This window comes from Chlorocebus sabaeus, chromosome X (assembly GCF_047675955.1).
Source record: "Chlorocebus sabaeus isolate Y175 chromosome X, mChlSab1.0.hap1, whole genome shotgun sequence".
Taxonomy (NCBI): Eukaryota; Metazoa; Chordata; class Mammalia; order Primates; family Cercopithecidae; genus Chlorocebus; species Chlorocebus sabaeus.
In genome coordinates this window covers 24686734-24710235 of record NC_132933.1, presented here as the reverse complement: position 1 = coordinate 24710235, position 23502 = coordinate 24686734, and the positions used below count along the sequence as shown (strand labels likewise).

The window sequence follows — 23502 nt, the reverse complement described above, 5'->3', positions numbered from 1 at the left end:
CAAAGTTAATTCTTACTGTCTTCCTGGCTTTCATAGAAGTCTTTCACCACTAAAAGTTAAATAGTGTTTCACCATTTATCAAGATTTTGGCTTTTGGTTATTGTATTAGTCCGTTTTTACTCTACTGATAAAGACATACCTCAGATTGGGTAATTTAAAAATAAAAAGAGGTTTCATTGACTTATATTTCCACGTGGCTGGGGAGGCCACACGATCATGACAGAAAGTGAAATGCACATCTTAAATGGTGACAGACAAGAGAGCATGAGAGCCAAGTGAAAAATGAAACCCCTTATAAAATCATCAAATCTCATGAGACTCATTCACTACCACAAGAACAGTATGGGGAAAACTATACCCATGATTCAATTATCTCCCACCAAGTCCCTCCCACAATAAGTGGGAATTATGGGAGCTACAATTCAAGATGAGATTTGGGTGGGGACACAGGCAAACCATATCATTCGGCCCCTGGCCCCTCATAAATCTCATATTCTCCCATTTCAGAACCAATCATGCCTTCCCAACAGTTCCCCAAAGTCTTAATTCATTTCAGCATTAACTCAAAAGTCCACAGTACAAAGTCTCATCTGAGACAAGGCAAATCCCCTTTGTTTATGAGCCTGTAAATTCAAATCGAGTTTGTTACTTCCTAGCTACAATGGGGGTACAGGCATTGGGTAAATGTAGTCATTCCAAATGGGAGAAATTGGCCAGAATGAAGGGACTACAGGCCCCATACAAGTCCAAAATTCAGCAGGGCAGGCAAATCTTAAAGCTCCAAAATGATCTCCTTTGACTCCATGTCTCATATCCAGGTCACACTGATGCAAAAGGTAGCTTCTCCTGGTCTTAAGCAGCTTGGCCCCTGTGGCTTTGCAGGGTACAGCCACACTCCTGGCTGCTTTCATGGGCTGGCATTGAGTGTCTGCACCTTTTCCAGGCACACTGTGCAAGCTGCTGGTGATCTACCATTCTGGGGTCTGGAGGATGGTGGCCCTCTTCTCATAGCTCCACTAGGTATTGTCCCAGTGGGGACTCTGTGTAGGGGCTTCAACCCCACATTTCCCTTCTGCAGTGCCCTAGCAGAGGTTCCCTATGAGAGCCCTACCACTGCAGCAAACTTCTGCCTGGACATCCAGGCATTTCCATACATCTTCTGAAATCTAGGCAGAGGTTTCCAAACCTCAATTCTTGACTTGTGCACCCACAGGCTCAAAACCATGTGGAAGCTGCCAAGGCTTGGGGCTTGCACCCTCTGAAGCCACAGCCTGAGCTGTACCTTGGCTCCTTTTAGTCACAGTTGGAGCAGGGCACCAAGTACACAGCAGGGGAGCCCTGGGCCTGGCCCATGAAACCATTTTTTTCCTCCTTTGCCTCCTGGCCTGTGATGGGAGGGGCTGCTGTGAAAACCTCTGACATGCCCTGGAGACATTTTTCCTATTGTCTTGGGGATTAACATTCAGCTCCTCATTACTTATGCAAATTTCTTCAGCCAGTTGGAGTTTCTCTTCAGAAAATGGGGTTTTCTTTTCTTTTACATAGTCAGGCTGCAAATCTTCCAAACTTTTATGCTGTTTCCCTCTTAAAACTGAATGCTTTTAAAAGCACCCATGTGGCCAGGTGTGGTGGCTCACACCTGTAATCCTAGCACTTTGGGAGGCCAAGGTGGGCAGATCACAAAGTCAGGAGATCGAGATCATCCTGGCTAACACGGTAAAACCCCATCTCTCCTAAAAATGCCAAAACAAAATTAGCCAGGCATGGTGGTGGACACCAGTAGTCCTAGCTACTTGGGAGGCTGAGGCAGGAAAATGGCGTAAAGAATGGCATGAACCCAGGAGGCAGAGCTTGCAGTGAGCCGAGATCGTGCCACTGCACTCCAGCCTGGGTGACACAGCAAGACTCCATCTCAAAAAAAAAAAGGCCGGGCACAGTGGCTCACACCTGTAATTCCACCACTTTGGGAAGCCAAGGCAGGCGGATCACAAGGTCAGGAGATCGAGACCATCTTGGCTAACACGGTGAAACCCTGTCTCTACTAAAAAACACAAAAATTAGCCAGGCATGGTAGCGAGCGCCTGTAGTCCCAGCTACTCGGGAGGCTGAGGCAGGAGAATGGCGTGAATCCGGGAGGCAGAGCTTGTAGTGAGCCAGATTGCACCACTGCACTCCAGCCTGGGTGACAGACCGAGACTCCATCTCAAAAAAAAAAAAACAAAAAACAAAAAAACAAAAAAACAAAAAACAGCACTCATGTCACCTCTTGAATGCTTGGCTGCTTAGAAATTTCTTCTGCCAGATACCCTAAATCATCTCTCTTGAGTTCAAAGCTCCACAAATCTCTAGGGCAGGGGCAAAATGCCACCAAAATGCCACCAGCCTCTTTGCTAAAATATAACAAGAGTCACCTTACCCCACTTCCCAAGAAGTTCATCATCTCCATCTGAGACCACCTCAGCCTGGATTTCATTTTCCATATCATTATCAGCATTTTGGTCAAAACTATTCCACAAGTCTCTAGTAAGTGCCAAACTTCCCCACATTTTCTTGTCTTCTTCTGAGCCCTCCAAACTGTTCCAACCTTTGCCTGCTACTCATTTCCAACGTCACTTCCACATTTTTGGGTATCTTTACAGCAGCAGCCCACTACCTGATACCAGTTTACTCTATTAGTCCATTTTCATGCTCCTGATAAAGATATACCCAAGACTGGGAAATTTATAAAGAAAAAGAGGTTTAATGTACTCACAGTTCCACGTGGCTAGAGAGGCCACACCATCATGGCAGAAGGCAAAATGCACATCTTACATGATGGCAGGCAAGAGAGAATGAAAGCCAAGCAAAAGGGTTTTCCCCTTAGAAATCCATCTGATCTCATGAGACTTATTTACTACCATGAGAACAGTATGGGGGAAGCTGCCCCCATGATTCAATTATCTCCCACCAGGTCCCTTCCACAAGTGGAAATTATGGGAGCTACAATTCAAGATGAGATTTGGGTGGGGACACAGCCAAACCATATCAGTTATACACACACAGACACACATATATACACATATATACACACACACCCATATAGTTGTATATTTTATATAGTCATTTTAAGCCTTTTTAAGTCATTTTAAGAACTATCCAATAATTTCAATTTTATTGAGAGTTACTTATTAGTTGGGAATACATATTTAATACCATATTTCTTTTCAGCAGTTCTCATATGAATTTTTTCTCTGTTTTCTATGAATATGGTAGAAGAATGGCAAGGGAAAGAATAATTCGAATGACTTCATGGAGTAAGTCATGTTGCACATAGATCTGGAGGATAATTAAAATTTCTGGCTTCAAATGGCAGACTAAATACACATGATAGTTTTCCTACCTTCTGACTCCATACCATTTTCTCCACCAAAGCTAAAATGAGAGAGAGAAAAAGAAAAAGAGAGAGAGAGATAAATACTAGACTCAAAATCAAGAAGATACATCATTAGGGGACTAAAATCTGAGGAATCTCTGCAAAACTGAAGACCAACAAATCAAACTAAATAGGAAAACAGCAGCCTATGACATGCAAAGATTAGGTACCAGGATATGTTTTCACAAAGGATAGAAGCTACACAAAGGGTGCTTCACACTTGGAGGTCATGAAATCTGACAAGGGTGTGGCATAGAAGAAGCCAACAAGGAGATTAAAAGGGTCACTGAAGTGATTGTAGTAGACAAACTGGCTAACCTCTGTGCATTCCCCTGCTCTATCCCCACTGTGAGTCAGGCAACAGCAATAGGGGTATCTGTCTTCAGGTAAAAGCAGTGCTTGAGTCAGGGAGACAGAATAGTGTCCCTAGAGGCTGACGACTTCTGGAAGGAAAGGGGAGCGACCATGTCCTGATTGCCAACTGTTAAAATATCCTGCCCATTGACACATTAAAAGCATCTCTATCCATCTTATACTCACTGTAAAGAGGGCACAAACCCCAACAGGCACCTCCCAGGGAACTGCATAAACAGAAGCAGCAATCTGGTGGGAAATATCATCAATAAAGGAAATTTAATAATAAAGAATCACAAAATATTCAAAGAACAGCACACACAACCAACTGAAGGATGAGCAAGGTTTTACCAGGGAGTGATAGAAATACATTGCAGGCAGAAGGAAATATGTGCATCAACAAAGGTATAAGAGTGACAAAGAATAGTATAGGTTTCAAATACAGAGCATAGCCTCCCTAAGGACATAAGCCTCAGGGGGTAGGCTAGGCCAAATTGTAGAGGGTTTCAGATGCCAAGCAGAACCATTTGTGTTTTATCCTGTAGGCAATGAGAATGGAGACAGTGGCAGTTTATGACGGGGAGAGTGACATGATGACAGCTATGCTTTAGAAAGATTACTCTAATGGGAATGTGAAATGCAGATAGAAGTGGAAAGAGTAGAGCCATTTGGGGGGCTCCTGCCACAGAGTAGAGTAAAAAAGACTGAGGTCTGCTTGAGAGCAGTGGCAATAGGAGATGAAAGGAGAGGAAAGAAGTGAGAGATGTTAGGTTTAGGAATTCTGCATTAGGGAGACAAAGGAAGCACAGGTGATTTTAAGTTACATGTTTCATACCAGTCACTGAGTTAGGGAACAATAAGAGAATTTCATTTGGTTTTTGTTCATTTTGTCATCGTTATTTTTTGGAGATGAGGAGTTCATTTTGGAAGTTTGAGTTTGAGGTGCCTGCAGGATATATCTAAGTGAAAATATTCTATAAGCAGTTGGAAGTTCAAATCCAAATTTCAAAAGAGAGGCCAAAACTGAGAGACATAGGTTTGAGCAGTATTTTGCAGTAGTGGGTTAGATCACTCAATACAGTGAGTGAAGGGAGGAAGGAATGAGGAGATTGGGACAAAGCTTCCAAGTGCAGATCAGCTATCTTAGGAATTGACTTGAGCCATTTTTGATAAAGTGCTATGTGAAGCAAAATGATTTCATTTTTTTTGTTTTGTTTCTACTAATCAGAACCAAATAAGTTGGCCAAGTGATCATAGGAGTAACTCACTAGAGACAAACTGGTGCGAGAAAGAGTATTTTCCTCTCAGCAAATAAAGATGTTTAGGTTGAGTAATGTTGACAAATAAAAAATCATATACAATGTTAGAGTTAAATGTTTATTTTGCAGTTGGAGAAATTTAAGCACGAAGAAGTGAAGTGACTCCTCCAAAATCACACAGTCAGTGTCAGAGCAAGACTAGAATTCAGTTCTGCTTTATAGCCGTGATTCATCTCCCACCATCACCACCCCACTAACTCATATACAGCTAACAATTGATATCATTGATTACTGCATTTGATTCCAAGAATTACAACCATAAATCAAGGTGTTTGGCAGGGGGCAAGACATCATGTATCAGGCTGATAGTCTGCCTATTTAATGTGTAGTTAATTGTCAATTACCTCTGCAAAAAAGCAAGCCATGGCAAGGATAGTCCAAACAATGAATACTTTTAAAAATCATTTGTTTTGAATTTAATATATATTTCAATTTCGTGTCATTTAAAGAAAATGATGCACACCCAAAATGTTGTCTGCAAAAATGATGTTTGTAAAGTAAATCATTTTTAGTCCTTTATTTATAATACAATTTCTAAGATATATTCTCGGGGAAAAAATAAAACATATTGTGTTTTCAAGATAGTCCAATCCTTTTACATGATTAATAAGTCTTTAATGCATTATAAACAGAAGAAAAATACTCCTCAGAGCCCATGAAATCAAATTCATACCCTTTAGCACGCCATTCAAAATATCCTACCTCAGGACCTCCACCTAGCTTTCTATATTTGTCTCCCTTTACACGTCTGTATCAACCCTCTCTCCTAACACTAAACTATTAGCTCTATCCCAAACATTCAATGTACAATCAACCTTCCCTCTATGTCTTTGCTCATAGTGTTCCTGGGGTTTAAAAGTGCTTTCTCCATAATCACCTGGCTAAAGTCGTATCTGTTTTTCAAAATCTACCTCAAATTCCACTTCCCTGTGAAGCCTCCCCTGATGACTCCACAGGAAGTACTTTCTTCTTCGTCTGTACCGCCCTCAGGAATAGAGAAGAGAATCTGAGGGCTATCTTGGTGTAGTTTTGGAACACACTTAAAATTACTACCTCCTCTTAAAATGTAGGCTAAATTTCCATTTATTCATATGTTCCTAAAATGTTATGTGCTAGAACTCATGTTCACCATTGAGAATATAATCATGAGCAAAAAAAAAAAAAAAAAAAAAGAGTCCTTGCTTTCAAGGAGTTCATAATCAAACTAGAGAGGCAAATAACTAAGCAGGTAATTATAATTAATTTATGATGAGTGCTGAAATAGGAGTAAGTCAAGGGTGCTACAAGACCACAGAGGAGAGTCACCAAAATCAACTTTAAGGAGTATAGTAGTCTGTTCATGCACTGCTATAAAGAAATACCTGAAATTTGGTAATTTATAAATAAAAGTGGTTTAATTGGCTCATGCTTCCACAGGTTGTACAGGAAGCATGTCTGGGGAGGCCTCAGGAAACTCACAATCATGGCAGAAGGCAAAGGAGAGGCAAGCACTGTTATGCGCGTCCATGTGAAGAGACCACCAAACAGGCTTTGTGTGAGCAATAAAGCTTTTTAATCACCTGGGTGCAGGCAGGCTGAGTCTGAAAAGAGAGTCAGTGAAGGGAGATAACGGTGGGGCCGTTTTATAGGATTTGGGTAGGTAAAGGAAAATTACAGTCAAAGGGGGGTTGTTCTCTGGTGGCCAGGAGTGGGGGTTACAAGGTGCTCAGTGGGGGAGCTTTTTGAGCCAGCATGAGCCAGGAAAAGGAATTTCACAAAATAATGTCACCGCTTAAGGCAAGGACCGGCCATTTTCACTTCTTTTGTGGTGGAATGTCATCTGTTAAGGCAGGGGCAGGGCATTTTCACTTCTTTTGTGATTCTTCGGTTACTTCAGGCCATCTGGGCATATACGTGAAAGTCACAGGGGATGCGATGGCTTGGCTTGGGCTCAGAGGCCTGACAGGCACATCTTACATGGCTAGAGCAGGAAGAGAGCAAGTGGGGAGGTGCTACATCCTTTTAAACCACCATATCTCATGATAGCACTAGCGGGATGGTGCTAAACAATTAGCAACTGCCTCCATGATCCAATGCTCTCCAACCAGGCCCCACCTCTAACATTGGAAATAACAATTAACCATGGGATTTGGGTGGGGACAAAATTCCAAGCCATATCATTCTGCTCCCAGCCCCTCCAAAATATCATTTCCTTCTCACATTTCAAAATACTATCAGGCCTTCACAACAGTCCCCCAAAGTCTTAAGTTATACCAGCATTAACTCAAAATTCCAAAGTCTCACCTGAGACGGGGCAAGTCCCTTCCACAATGGGGATATAGGAAATGGGTAAATACTCCCTTTCCAAAAGGGAGAAACTGGCCTCAAGAAAGGTATTACAGGCCCCATGCAAGTCCAAAATCAGCAGGGCAGTCATTAAATCTTAAAGCTCCAAAATAATCTCCTTTGATTCCATGTCTCACATCCAGGTCACATTGATGCAAGGAGTGAACTCCCAAGGCCTTGGAAACTCCACCCCTGTAGCTCTACAGGGATCAGCCACCACAGCTGCTCTCAAGGGCTGGTGTTGGGTGCCTGTGACTTTTCCAGGCACACAGTACAAGTTGTTGGTGGATCTATCATTCTGGGGCCTGGAGGATGCTGGCCCTCTTCTCACAGCTCCACTAGGCAGTACCCCAGTGGGCACTCTGTTAGGGGACTCCAACCCCACATTTCCTCTCTGTACGGCCCGAGTAGAGGTTCTCCATGAAGGCTCCACCTTTGCAGTAGACTTTTGCTGGGGCATTCTGGCTTTTCCATAACATCTTCTGAAATCTAGGTGAAGGTTCCCAAGTCTCAACTCTTGCACTCTGTGCACGTGCAGGCTTAACACCACATGGAAGTCACCAAAGCTTATGATTTGCACCCTCTGAAGCAACAGCCCGAGTGACTGGGCCCGTTTGAGCACAGCCAGAGTTGGAGCTGCCAGGATGCCAGGAGCAGTGTCCTAAGGAACTGTTCTTCCCTCCTAGGCCTCAGAGCCTGTGATAGGAGGGGCTGCTGTGGAGGACTCTGAAATGCCTTCTGGGCCTTTTCCCCATTGTCTTGGCTATTAGTACTTGCCTTCCTTTTAGTTACGCAATTAGTCTGTTCTCACACTGCTAAAAAGAAATACCTGAAACTGGGTAATTTATTTAAAAAAGAGAGAGAGATTTAATTGGCATATGTTTCTACAGGCTGTACAGGAAGCATACCTAGGAAAGTCTCAGGAAACGTAACAATCATGGCAGAAAGTAAAAGAGATGCAGGCACATTTTACATGGCTGTAGCAGAAGGAAGAGGCAAGCGGGGAGATATTATATACTTTTAAACAACCAAATCTCATGATAGCATTAGGAGGATGGTGCTAAACCATTAGAAACCACCTCCAGGATCCAATCACCTCCCATCAGGTCCTACTTCCAACACTGGGGATTACAATTTGACATGAGATATGGGCAGGGATACAAATCCAAACCATATCAGGGAGTGAGTAGTCTTCATGGAAGAAGTGACACTTGAGATGGAATCTTAAGGATGAGTAGAAATTATCTAGACAAAGTGGTGACCATCTGGGAATGACAAGAGATGAAACTGGAGAGTTAGGCACTGTCAAGATCCTGCAGGGCTTTATTGACCCTGATATGGAGTGCTGATTTTATTTACAAAGCAAGAGCAAAGAAGAGTCACTATAAGGTTTTAAAGCAGGTAATGCTATGATTTGATTTTCATTTTTTAAGGACAATTTTGGCTATCGAATTGAGAATGGATTGGAAGAAAAGTAGGGTAAGAGTAGAAGTAGGAAGATTACTTAGGAGGCTTTTATATTAGTTAAGGCAAGAGAGAATGGTAGTTTAGTTTAGAGTGGTAGCCTTGGCCATTAGTGCAAAACTAAGGAGGTATCCAGGGAGACAGTAGAAAGTGGACACTTTCAAGGATATTAAATAAGTACAACCTAAAAGACTTGAGGACTGAATGAATGGGAATGGGACTGCTGAGAGTGAGTTCAGGTTCCAGTGAGAAACACTATTTAGTCTCCCCATCAAGGGGGGAAAATATAAAAACCTTTACATAGAACTTTTACTGATATGTAGTTTAGTCAGGGTTGCCCCTCCCTCTATTCAGATTGTCTTGCCCTGGTAATGTTTTATAGACATCATTCCCTCTTATCACGTATGAATGTAAGGTGGGCATAGTAAAGGAGAGGGAAAAATGAAGGATTATTCCCAAGTTTCCAGGTGGGACCGCTGGATAGCACTTATTGAGATAAGAAACATAGGAAAATAAGGTCAGGGTGAGAAGTGAGGGAAGATAATTTTGGTTTGATGTGTACTGAGTTTGAGGACACTGTAACACTTGGCACTGCATCTAGCATCCAGGAGAAGTTCAATTAATATCTGTTAAAATACTGAAATTAAAGAGACAAGTAGAAGAAAATGAAATAATTAAGTAGATTGAGAAAGGTTGCCAGAAAGCTTGGAGAAAAACCAAGATGATATGTAATTTTTGCAGAGGTCAAAGGTAGAAACTATTCTGAGATGAAAGTCCTATAAACAGAGTCAAATGCTACCAAGACGTAAATAAAAGAACTGGAAATCATCCATTCAATTTGTCAACAAAAAGTTCTTGGTGACCCCTGTAAGCGCAGTTTCAAGTAGCATGAGTATGAAAGGCAAATTTGAACATGTTTAAAAATAAATGTTGGTGGAACTTCCACTTCTGGCCAAGATGGAATAGCAGGGACTAAGCTTACTCCCCTGCCTGAAACAACTAACAAAAAGGAACAAAATATATGAAACAATAGTTTTCAGACACTAAGCATCCAGCAACAAAAAACAATATTTACTGAGATAAAGGGAATAAATGATATTTAATTATAGTTGGGATATACAGTATCTCCTTCTCAGCAACAGGTAGAACTACTAAACAGAATATCAGCAAAGATAGAGAAGAAATAATAACATATAATCAGCATAGGACATTCCACCCAACAACAGAAAAATACATTTTCTGTTCAAGTATACATGGAACTAAGAGAAAGGGACAAAATATATGAAACAAGTTTTCAGACACTGAACATCAAGCAACAAACAATATTTACTGAGAGATAGGAAACAAATGATGTGATCTTTAATTATAGTTGGGATCTATAATATCTACCTCTCAGCAACTGATATAGAACTACCAGGCAGAATATCAGCAAGGATAGATAAGAAATAATAACATATAATCAGCATGGGACATTCCACCCAACAACAGAAGAATATACATTCTGTTCAAGTATACATGGAACATTTTACCGTGATAGACAATAATCTGGGCCATAAAACAAGTCTCAATAAATTTAAAATTATTTAAGTCACATAAAAAAATCTTCTTTGATCATAAGGGAGTTAAGTTACAAATCAATAGCAGAAAAACCTCTGGAAATTGCAAATTTTTTGGAAACTAAACAACACACTTATAAACGATGAATAATTAAAACAAATCAAAAGGGAAATTAGAAAGTATTTTGAATTTAATAAAAATAAAAACGCAGCTTATAAACACTTGTAGGATGTAGCTAATACAGTACTTACCAGGGGATTTATAGCACTAAATAAACATATTTGAGTACAAGAAAGGTCTTCCATCTATGAAACTAGAAAAAAAAGCAAATGTAACCCAAAATAAACAGAAGAAATGAAATAATAAAAATCGGAGTTGAAATCTATGAAATAAAGAAAAACAATAGAGAAAAATCAATGAAGTCAAAAACAGGTTTTTTAAGAAAATCAATACAATTGATAAATATATAGCCAGGCTGTATAGGAAAAATGAGAAGAAACGAATTATCAATATCAGGAATGAAAGTGGTAACAACATTATCAATTCTACAATTATTAAAAAGCTATTAATATTATAAACAACTTTGGCTAATAAATATTACAGCAGATGAAACTGACTAATTTCTTGCAAGAAAGAAACTACTCAAAGCAGCTCAAACAGATACTATTATTACTCAAGGATAGATAACCTAAAAAGCCCTATATCTATTTTTTTAAATTGAATTTATAGTTTAAAACTTACCCAGAAGAAAACTCCAGACCCAGATGGTTTCACTAAAGAATTCTATCAAACATTTAAATTCAATACAAACTCTTGTAGAAAATTAAAAAGGAAGAAGTATTTCCAACACATTCTATAAGGCCAGCATTACTGTTACCAAAATATAACAAAGACATTACAAGAAAAGAAAACTACAGACCAATATCCCTCATGAACAGATATGTTCTTAACAAAATTTGATGGCACAAACTCAACAATGTACAAAGGGACACTACATCATGACCAAGCGGGTCAATAGTTATCCTATTATTACAAGGCTAGTTTAGTATTTGAAAATCAAACAAAATAACTCATTATATTAATAGGCTAAAAAAACCATATGATCATCTTAAAAGGTGCAGAAAACACACTGGACAAAATCTAACATCCATTCCCCAAAAAAATTTTAGCAAGTTTTACAGAAGGGAATTTCTTTAACCCAATAAAGGGCATCTCCACACAATCTACTGATATACACCCTGACATGGATGAATCTCAAAAATGTTATGCTTTGTGAAAGTCAGATATAGAAAAATAAAAAAACATGCTAACTCATAAAATTCAATAGCCAAAAAAAGTCCACAAATAAACTAATTAGGAGATAAGCAAAGAACCTGAAGAAACATTTTTCCAAAGAAGACATACAAATGGCCAATAGGTATATGAAAAGATGCTTAACATTACTAATCATTAGAGAAATGCAAATCAAAACCACAATGATATATTTTCTTATCCCAGTTAGAATGACCAGTATCAAAAAGACAAGATATAAAGAATGTTGTTGTGAAGAAAAGGGAACTCTTGTAAATTGTTAGTGGGAGTGTAAATAGGTACAAATATTATGGAAAAGTATGAAATATCCTTAAAAATATAACTACCATATGATCCATCAATCCCATTTCTGTATATATTTTCAAAGGAAATTAAATCGGTATTTTGTAGCAATATCTATACTCCTATGTTTATTGCAGCCTTATTGACAATAGTCAAGGTACGGAAACAACCCAAGTGTCCATTGGTAGAGGAATGGATAAAGAAAATTTCGTGTGTATTATGTGTGTGTGTGTAAGTAACAGAATATTAGTCAACCTCAACAAAGAAGAAAAATGTGTCATTTGTGACAATTTGGATGACTCTGGAGGACATTATGCTAAGTGATGTAAGTCAAACACAGAAAGACAAACATTGTATGGTCTCACTAATATGTCTAAAAAAGTTGAACTCACAGAAGCAGAGAGTAGAATGGTTGTTGCCAAAGGCTGGGGGCAGGAGTGAGGGGAGGGAACAGGGAGATGTTAGTCAATGGGTACAAACTTTCAGTTATAAGACAAATAAGTTCTGAAGATCTAATGTAATGTATGGTGACTACATTTAACTTCGCTAAGACAGTAGATCTTAAGTACTCTCACCATGAAAAAAGGTAATTCTGAGCACAATGCATATGCATACTGAATCATCATGTTGCACTTAAATTTATGTAATTTTTATGTGTCAATTATACCTCAATCAAGAGGAAGAAAAACAAATTATCTGAAAAGAAAATAAATTAAAAATTTTAAAGTACACATTATACTCGATTGATATGAACCTGCCCCTCTCCAAAACAAATTAATTTATAGCAACAAAAAGAATATTAGAGTTTTTCTGGGGCTGAGAGGTAGAAAATTAACTAGGAAGAGGCAATTGACTTTTGGGGTGATGAAAGTGTTCTATAGCATGATTGTGATGATGGGTACATAGGTTTACGAATTCTTCAGAACTCATTAAATGTACACTTAAAATGTGTGCATTTTATTGCATGTAAATTACACCTCAATAAAGTTTAAAGTAAAAACTAAGTGCAGCTGAGGAAGTATAGATGCTAAGCTCACCCTATTTGATAAACTTTGGCTAAGAAACAGAATATAGGATTGAAGGATTATTTTTGTTGTATTTTATATTAAGAAGGCAACTTGAGATTAATTAAAAACTGATGAGAAAGGAGGGAGAGATTGAAGATATATTTTTTTAACTTTAATTTTAATTTTTTTATTCTACTTTAAGTTCTAGGGTACATGTACAAAATATGCAGGTTTGTTACATATATAGTAGCCTTCTATAGTACCGCCATCTTTTACAGCAATCCAGATATCATGCTTCCCTAATAGATGGGAGTACCTTATAATCAGAAGTGTTAAGGTTTGAAAATAATTGCAAGGATATATATTTTTTCAACTAGAAATTTCAAGCAGGTCAGAAGTTTGTCTCTGGGCAGCATATGTGAAATACTGTACCTTCTAGCAAACTTTGATCAATTACCTAGGATCAATTACTGCCTGGAAGTGGAGAGGCACCCAACCTTTCCCTGCTTTTGATACGACTGCCTTTTGGGTAACTAATGTTAGCTACCAACTTCTCCCTATACTTGTATAGACATTTGAGGCAAAATTTCAGACTTGCATTAAATATTTTTTAACTCTCAAGTAAGATTTACTCCATTTTAAGTGTTATTTTTCCAGTTTGTATTTAAAACTTTTGTACACTTTACCAACCAACTTTTGGATTGATTTGAATGCTGAGAAGTTTATGTTGGTTACTCAGAACAGACTCCTTTTCTAACTGTATTTTAATTATCATTATCTATATATGGGAAATGTCCCAAGTAAGATCTGCAATAAAATAGAAGCTACCCATGTCAAAACCCAAAAAACTGATTCAAATGTTGGAGGCTTTAGATGCTTTGGCATTATCAATGAGGTAAAGGATTCAGGAGAGAAAAGGGCTCTAAATACTAGGTGCATTTTCATAAATTGCTGTCATGGCATTGCCCTTGGTATCTTAAACATGAGAGAGTGGAGCAAAACAAACACCACTGCTGTCTTTTTAACAAATGAAATAAAATGGCAGATATATTTTCAAAGAGACTTTATCACATCTATCCTAAATTCTATCCTCAAAGTTAGAGGCAACAGTTCTCATACTCTCACTCCAGCAAACTTCTCCCTGTGGCTTCTAGTAAATAAAAACATGTATATATCATTTGTTATCACAGGAAAATAGGTTACCCATGTCCTATTAATAGAGTAAGTTCCTTTTCTTAGTAGAAATAATGGAGATACACTACAACATCTTTATCTTCTTTCCTGATCCCTTTGATGTCTCATAATACATATAACTGAGGTAGCTAGCCAAGGTCAGGGGCTCAACCTATGGCTGGGTTTAAGAGCTCAAACTATGACAAGGATTAGAGGTCAGCCTATGATCAGGATTAGGACCTCAGCCTCTGGCCAATAATAGGGCTCTACCTGTGACCAGGGTTTGAGTTTTTTTCTGGGATTAAGGCTAGGCTCAGGCTGAGACTATACATAGGGTTAAAGCTTATGACCTGGGTTCCATCTGTAGCTGGGGAGCAGAGTTAAGCCACCAGACCCAAATTAGAAGGGACCCACTACCTTGGTTCTATTACCACAGGGTTTTGACCAGCTGAGTTAACCAACCAGAGTCTGCTTTGGAAGCATGTATGGGAGAGCACCCAGAGAGATACCACTTGTGGGTCCTTCAACTACTGCTGACAATTAGCTGAGAAAAGTCATTTCCTCTCACCATGCTTCCCATTACCCATTCTTCCAAGTGTGGAACATGATCATTATTTCTCACCATGGGACAAGGAGCTAGGGTGAGAGGAAGGCAAGGAAGGGGAAATGAGCTTTGAATTAACATTTGCTGTTGCTTTCTCTCTTGTCCTACTAACCTCTGTCTCTTACTGAAAACAAAGCCAAGCTTCCAATTTTATCCCTCCAGGCATCAGTTTCTTTCTGTCGCTCTTACCCATAATTTGAGTACTTATTGGTTTTTTGAAACTGAATATTTCCATTGGCCCCTATACTAGACTATCCTAATTGATTCATTTCTCTCTATCTGTTGTTTGCATCCCTTCTTGACACACCTCCCTATGTGAACACTTCTATGTGTATATACACAATTTGCAATCAGAAGTATTAAGATTTGAAAATATTTGCAATATCTGGACTTCTAACTAGCAATTTCATAAAAGCCAAGAAGTACACACACTGCTCTTTCAGGATGTCTTAGTTTTGTTTGTTTGTTTGTTTGTTTGTTTGTTTGTTTTGCTGCTATAACAGAATACCACAAACTGGGTATTTTATAATGAACACAAATGTATTGGCTCATGGTTCTGGAAAGTCCAATATAAAGGTGCCAGTTTCTGGTGAGGGCCTTCTTGCTGCATAATAACATGGCAGAAGGCATCACATGGTGCAAGGGCCAAAAAAGAGAAAGAGATCAAGGAGGAGCAAACTCATTCCTGTGATAACAATAGCAAACCCACTCCTGTAATAATAACATTAGTTCATTCATGAAGAAGGAGCCATCATGACTTAAACACCTCTTAAATGTCACATATCCCAATATTGTCACAATGACAAATAAATTTCAACATGAATTTTGGAGGGGACAAATATTTAAATCATAGTACCCCTTAAAAATGAATTTAGTAAACAACATCTTTATGCAGAGTAATGACTGTACTTGACACTAAAGGGAGAGAGGATACGGACAATTTGGCTTTATCCAATAGTTTTATGGGGTGCTCTGCCTAGCTTCCAGGCAACAGACTGCCCCTGGTGCCAAATCCCAGAATCCCAGAAGCTCCAGGGAATAAAAATTAGCTGCAGAAAAGCTTAATTTTAGTACTGGAGAAGTAACTCAAAGTGGACATAATAGGTCAAGAGGAGTATTTAGGTAACAAAGAATATTGATGATGTTGATGATAATAATGATGATGATAATGGTGATGGTGTTGGTGATGATGATGATTTTAAATCATTTAGATTTTAGATCAGGATAATATTATTTGAAATCATTTTTTCTCCTAGTAGTCTAGTCTGTACCCCAATGACCACCACTCCCTTCCCAATTCCATCAGTTCCACAATTTTGTGTTCATTGCCTCGGGGAGGGATATGACTGAACAAAAGCAGAAATAAAAGAGTGATCAGTTTGGGTGTCCAAAAAATTAAGTTCCGAGGGCACTAGAGAGGACAGAGAGTAAAGTGAACATGTTTACTGAGGAGTATAGGAGAAAAAGAGAAACTTTGAGACTATAGGTATAACTGGAACCCAGCAAGAGGGTCTTTGCAAATTGCCTCCTGGCAAAAGCCTTGGGGAAAGAAGAAGGAAATAAATTTCTGTGCCTGTTTATGACCAGGAAGGAGCAGAATGATTTCCAAGTCCTCAAATGAAGCATGGAAGTATCAAAGAGAACCATTAGAGCTGAAGGGGACAGGTGGAGGGATATCAAAGGTGCAACTTACCTAGTAGATGACATTAAGGATCAGATGGCTCACCAGTGCATACAACCCTAAGGAAAGGAGAGATCCTTGAATAGAATGATACTGAGTTTGAACATCCTATGAGTTTAGGAACCCAAGCAGAAGTTGAACTATAGAAACCTAAATTTGTGGACTGAGACTTAAACCAGCCACTCCACTATGTAAAAGAAGACTATGTCCTGAAGTAAGGAACCTTTCATGGGTTCCTTAAATTTAGCTGAAAGCTGCTTTTGGAGACGGTGTTATTAAATGGTATCAACTCCAAAAAATGGTATAACACAGTTGGTTAGGAAAACAGAGGGCCTGAAATGGTACCTCACAGGTGCACATAATATCAACTTCTAACTGCAGGTAAAAATTAGTCTCAAAAAAATTAGACAGCAATTAAATGAGGATCATGATGCCTGTGGATGGCAGAACTATCCCCAGGAGAAGCTATCTGTCAAAATTTAGCTATATATATATGGAGGTGACATCATATACTTGTACAGTGTAACTAATTTTCTTGTCAAACATTTGATCTTAAAACATACGGTAGTATTTAACTTACATTTCTAGACACACAGAAGTACATATACACACACACACACACACACACACACACACACACACATCATAATGCTTAAAATGAAAGCCTCCAGGTGAATACAAATATTCTCTCCTCCACTTCTTAGCTTAGGTAGTCCCAGATATGCTTTTAAACTGTTAATTGGAATATTAACCACATACGACTTTAGATTACATGTTTGTCTAAGACTTCCTCACCTAACTCTTCAAAGGGACTGCCTGCTACCATCACTCTCCTGCCTCATACCTGCCTCTAAGCTTTCTTGAGTTTTCTGTCACTTCCAGCTCAGAAGTGATTCAAGGTCCACCTCCTCTGAGCCATCTCCAGTTTCTAATTTATACTTTACATTTCCTTATTTCTGATTCCCAGCCACTTTGTTATTCTTTTTCCACTGTCAATTTGTTAATCTTCCCCCCACTAAACTACCAGCACCAGGCATTGTGTCGTTCATAAGTTTCCTTCATTGGTTTCATATATATATATATATATATATATATATATATATATATATATATTTCCTAACCTACGAAGTTTAATCTAAGGAGGCAGTATAGTATAATGACAATGACAAAACGCACTGGACTTGAAGTGTTTACACTCCAAAATCTTAAGTTTGAATCCCTTTCTGCCACTTACTAGCTGGGTGCATTTTGACAAGTCATTTCGCAGCTCTCAAGTTTTAGTTTCCTCATTAATAAATTTGAGGGCTGAATTAGATAAAGGTACTGCAAACTGGAGACTGTATGGTGAACTGGGCACTCTGATATGCTTTGTTTGGTCTGAACAGTGTTTAAATATTTTTAATGATTTTAGATGGAGAATACACGCTCTACTTCTCCAAAGTCCTGCTCCCTAATGCCTTCCACTCACAAGCTACACTTATGGGCATTTGTATTTAGGGCCACAAGATTAAGTATTTTGTAAGTAACATTCATTCAACTCTAATGGCACTCTATATGTTTTACATTTTTTTGCTCTTCTAACAGATACCTCCCACTCCACATCTCCTGGCCATAGTAACATTTCAGTAAAGCAAATTCTCTGTGTCCTGCACTGTGGTTTGAACAATAAAGGTTAAGAAATTGAAGAAGATAAAGTCTGAACAAGAAGGAATAAAGATTCATTGAAAGAGCTAGGAATGAAATTTGGTTTTAACAGGCAATATTTGGGACTTCAGATGTCTCTCTGGTCATGATGCACAAAGAATGTGCCCCATCCACATGTGATCCACAACCCTCTTCATCCTCTTGCCTCTCCCAGACCCCCAGTCACTCTACAAGATGCAGGCCATCCCAGGATTCCCTCTACTATTCCAATACTCTCTGGCCATCTGAGGCTGGAAACAACAGATGTACCACCCAGGTTTCAATCCCTTCAAAGAAAAAGGCTTTAAATTGTTCATAAAAGCAACTCAGCAGGCTTCTTGGACATCAAATCTCTTACAAAACAACATTTTGATGTGTTAAATGTAAATCAAGTGGAATCACATGCATTCAATAGGGCCTGAAATGTGCCTAGGCTTAAAAATAAAGGAAAACATCTCAGTGCACTGACTGGGGACATTCGGCAGCTGCAAAATTTTGGAGGGTAAATGGTTTTTGATATTCTATAAAACTCAACTATGATGAGGCATCTGGAGGCTACCTGCTCCCATCCCTTTTCTGCCTTGTCACTCTAGCTCAATCCAACTATAATACCAAGATATTAACCAGTAATAAAATGGAGAATGCTATTATCTTATTCCACTTAGGAATATCATGTACCAAATGACCACCTGTGGGCTTTAGATAAAAGACAGTATCTATGTCCTTGGAGAAAAATAAAATCCAGTGTTGGAGGCTTGCACCCAATTTTCAGGCTGCCTCATATCTGATAGTAGACTCTCCAGTAGAGCTGGGAAGATGTAATTCTCTTTCATAGCAAGTTTCTAATTTGGTGGGAATGAAATTCCTGCTTTCAGGGAAATCCCTACCCAGACAGTAAGACAGAAGTAACATCCAAAGCATATTCAATAGGAAGGTCACAAGAATGAAGCTCCTGACATTGGTATTGACAAATAAAACATAACCACTATTTGGACTGTCCCGAGATTCATATTCTTTGCTACTTAGTACAATATATTTCATGGGTGCTAAAAATAAGATAGTAACAATACTATTACTCCAACCAATAATAATAATATCTTCCATTTATCAGTGCTCTTGTGTTATAGGAACTGAACAAGACATTTTATATCCATTTATATATGTTTTTATTTAGTCTACCCAACAACTCTGCAAGGTAGGTATTAATAGTCCCATTGGGAAGATATGGAAGATGAATCTCTGATAACAGGACTATATGCAGTCTATACACTTTTAGATGCTTTCTGGCCATGCATGCTTCTGTCTAATGCTGTACTTTTGTTCTCTTCCTCTTCTGACACCATTAGATAAAGACTGTGTTCTTCCCCTACACTGTCTTCCTTTACTGATAAAAACTCATGTTTCTTACTCAGCAGAAAACCAAGCACTGGACGGTGAACATCATGGGTATACAACCCATATTGGTAACTAAATGACTGACTTTGTTATTCTGGTTTGATTCTGTTAGAGCCACACTTAAGCAGCAATACTCATGCCTAGGTGTTTTATGGAGTTTTGCATGAACCAGTGCTCTTGGTTTTTATGTGCATGCCTCCTATTCACAGCACTGAGTCATGAGTCCGTGGTGGTCTTGGCTAGGAGACAAATCTGAGAGACAGACAATCATGTTGTCCAGTGATTATTCCCCTCTACTCTGATGATGAGGGCTTTCTCGCAGGGTCAGGCTCATCACTCCTGGTTGGCTCCTTCTTTTATAGGGAAGTCTTTCCTCAGGAGGTTCCTGAGGCTTACATGTTCTACCCGTTCATTGTGTCCAGTGAACCTTAATCCCAGTTTATGCTCAAGTTGGGTGGGACTGATGGATGGTTTCTATGTGTAGAAATGTCATGGACCCAACCACAGCACTGTAAGCCAGAGAGCAAGTTCAGAACTAGGAGACCAAGTCAGGCTGTGGCAACTTGCGAGTCTATAGGTACAACCATGGCCAAACCTAGCAAATTCTGGCTTACCAAAGCTAAAAGAAAGATTCAAGTCTGCAGTCAGAGGCTGAAGCCAAGGACTTATCTTGGTAGAAAGTGTCACCAGAGGTTCTTGACCATCACAACCCGGAGAATGATTATTTAACCAATGAAACTTGAAAATTCCATAAAAGATGGCGATTTAAAAATATTCAATCCTTATCACTCTTTATTCATATGAATTCTTTCAAAGAAACTCAGTATTTCTAATAAAATTGAGAAGATGGTTGGCATACTGCTTACTGAGTACAGGCTCTCATGCTAGGCAGCCCTGGGTTCAAATCCCACTTCCACTTACCCTACCTTGTGACCTTGGACTAGTTTCTTTGTTTCTCCATGCCTCAGTATTTTTTTTTTTTTTTTTGCCATCTGTAAAATGGGGGTAAAAACAGTACCTACCTCTTGGTACTGTTGCAATGATTAAATAAATGAATACATGAGAAGTTTATGCAACAGTACCTGGTAAATGCTCAGTAAATGTTGGATTATTGTTTCAGTAGATGAACTCTGAGTGGCTCTGACTGAAGGAGATGTGGGGTAGGCACCCCAAGGCCCACCCCATCACTTAGCACACTTTGGAAATCATTGCTATGGTACAATATTCCACCCACTCCAAAAATCTCCTCTACAACATCTATACACTGCTTAACACTGTCTGTGATGGAGACCCTGTTACCAGCTCTAATTATTCCAAACATCAAAGTCTTCTCTTATATTGACTCAAATGTACTACACAGTGGAGTGGGAGATGCCACTGATTCAAGAAGCAAAACAAAAACAGTACAGCACAAAAACAAGTTGTCCTTTAGTCAGACAGACATAGACTCCTATCTCTGCAACTTCTTAGTTATGTAATCTTGGAGAAGTTACTTAACCTCTCTGAGTGGGTTTTCTCTCATCTGAAAAACAGGGATAATAATCTAAGGAATAGGGTTGCTGCTATGGACTGAACTGTGTGCCCCCCAAAATTAATATGTTGAAGTCTTAATCCCCAGTTTCTGTTTATGGAGATAGAAACTTTAGGAGGTAATTAAGGTAAAGTGAGAGCATAAAGGCAGGGCCCAATCTGATATAACTATAGCCTTATAAAAAGATGAAAACTCTCTCTCCCACTTCCTCTTTCCATACACAGGCATCAAGAAAAGGCCATGTGACCACACAGCTAGAAGGCAGCCATCTGCAAGCTAGGAAGAGTGCCATCACCAGGAACCAAGTAGGCTGGTACCTTAATCTTGGGCTTCCTAGCCTCCAGAACTGTGAGAAAATAAATTTCAGTTGTTTAAGCCACCCAGTCAATAGTATTTTGTTATGTCAGCCTGAGCAGACTATTACAGTTGCTGTAAGGATTAAATGAGACAATATGTGTTAAGTGCCTGGTACAAAGGCAGAATTCAAAAAGTCAAATTATTTTTATTCTTAATTCTTTGCTCTGACTTGAATGGTTATGGAGAGCAAATAAAATCCTTCTACCACGTGAATTTGGTCAGATAATTAAAAACAGATGGCAAAGAGAACTCACCATAGCAGTTTGCCAGACATATCCAGTATTTGTCTCTAAATTTAGACTCATTAAGTGTGCCTGTTTCCATGACTACACTGTAAGCTCCCTGAGGGCAGAAACCGTGTGTTAGTCCTTTCTGTAGGTCAATTGCCTAGAATTCTATAGATGCTAGGTGTAAACATTGGGTGGACGTATGAATCAACATACAGCCATAACCTATTAGTGGGCATTTGGAAGTCTCCTGGTCACTTGCTTCTCATATGCAAAAGTTTGAGAATGATTTGCATTTATCCCAGGCTCTTTAGCTGACAGCAAGCTTACTGCTCCTCAGCCACAGAGAACATTGTGGCACTGACTGGAAAACACCCAGCAGCAATTGCCAGGAGCTTTTTGCAACTGAGCTTATGAGCTTCCTACACATGGAGGCCCCAAATTTGCAACTTTTCACATTCATTGGGAGACTTAACTTGCTCCTACTCAGAACATTTTCTCTGTCAAAAGAGGTAATTACAAACAATGATAAAAGGACTATGCTGGTTCAATGTTAACTTTGCTAGGCAGGCCTCATCAGATTTATTATCTTAATCCATTACTTTGAGTGAAATGACCACAACTGTTTTTCACAGAACCATGTCAGAGCTGATGGGTGCATATTAAAGTAACTGTACTAAATAATTTTCTAAATCTTTTAGAAGAACAGAAGTCCAATGGGACATTTATTTGTGCATGTGTGTAGTTAAATTACTCTTCTTTGTGTGAAGTAGAGTCAGGTTTGGAATGGTAGGCAATGAAGTTGTAGCCAAATGGACTTAGTAATATAACACGAATCCTTTAATAATAGAACTTGTTACTAAAAAGCAGACATGTCACAACATCTCAGAAAAATTTCCCCAGAATACAAGAGGCAGAAGGGAAAGAAGGAGGTGGAAGAAGGAGAGGGAGAGAGAAGCAGAGGAAGGGAAGAAGAAGCTGAGGGAGAGAGAGAAGCAGAGGAAGGGAAGAAGGACAGAGGGAGAGAGAATTCACTATCATTAGCACAGCAACAGCAATTTGATGAGAAGAGCTGTCCATTGCTAGAAGAAATAGGATGGGAATATGAATGTTTTCTCTAACAGTAAGGAGTTGATTTTCCCAGACCCAAATTCTTCTGCCCAGTTCCCCATATAATCTATAACAAATGTGGAATTATGATGATAAGATAAAAAGCAGGAGTAATAGTTGGCATTTATCAAATGCTTACTATAGACCAAGCACTTTACAAAAGTTAGCTCATTTAATCCTCTCAATATCCTTGTGAAATGTATATTACCATTTCCAATTTACAGACAGGGAAACTGAGGCTCAGAGAGGTTATGTGAAGGGTCTAAAGCAGCAGTCCCCAACATTTTTGGTACCAGAAGGCAGTTTTTCCATGGACAGCAGTGGGGGTGGGGAGGTGGTTTCAGAATGAAACTGTTCCTCCTCAGATCATCAGGCATTAGTTAGATTCTCATAAGGAGCACACAACCTAGATCTCTTGCATGCGCAGTTCACAATAGGGTTTGAGCTCCTACGAGAATCTAATGCCACAGCTGATCTGACAGGAGACAGAGCTCAGGCGGTAATACTCACTGGCCCACAGCTCACCTCCTGCTGTGCAGCCTGGTTCCTAACAGGCTACAGTCTGGACCAGTACAGTTGCAGCCCGGAGGTTGGGAGCCCCTGGTCTAAAGTCAAATGGCTTAGGAGCAAAGCCCTGATTTTGCCCATATTTGACAGACTAAAGAGAGGCGCTATATATATTGCCTCTCACTTCATCTACTGATCAGGCT

At 39.2% G+C, this 23502-nt stretch overlaps 1 long non-coding RNA gene across 1 annotated transcript in view; it reads right to left on the bottom strand.

Moving 5' to 3' along the window:
• Positions 1-16203: 16203 nt before the first annotated feature.
• LOC103232525 (uncharacterized) overlaps positions 16204-23502 on the bottom strand; it is a 171628-nt gene continuing 164329 nt past the window's right edge. Inside the window, exon 4 of the long non-coding RNA XR_005237501.2 lies at positions 16204-16548. This is a non-coding gene — a long non-coding RNA (uncharacterized lncRNA). The remainder of the gene's footprint in view (positions 16549-23502) is intronic.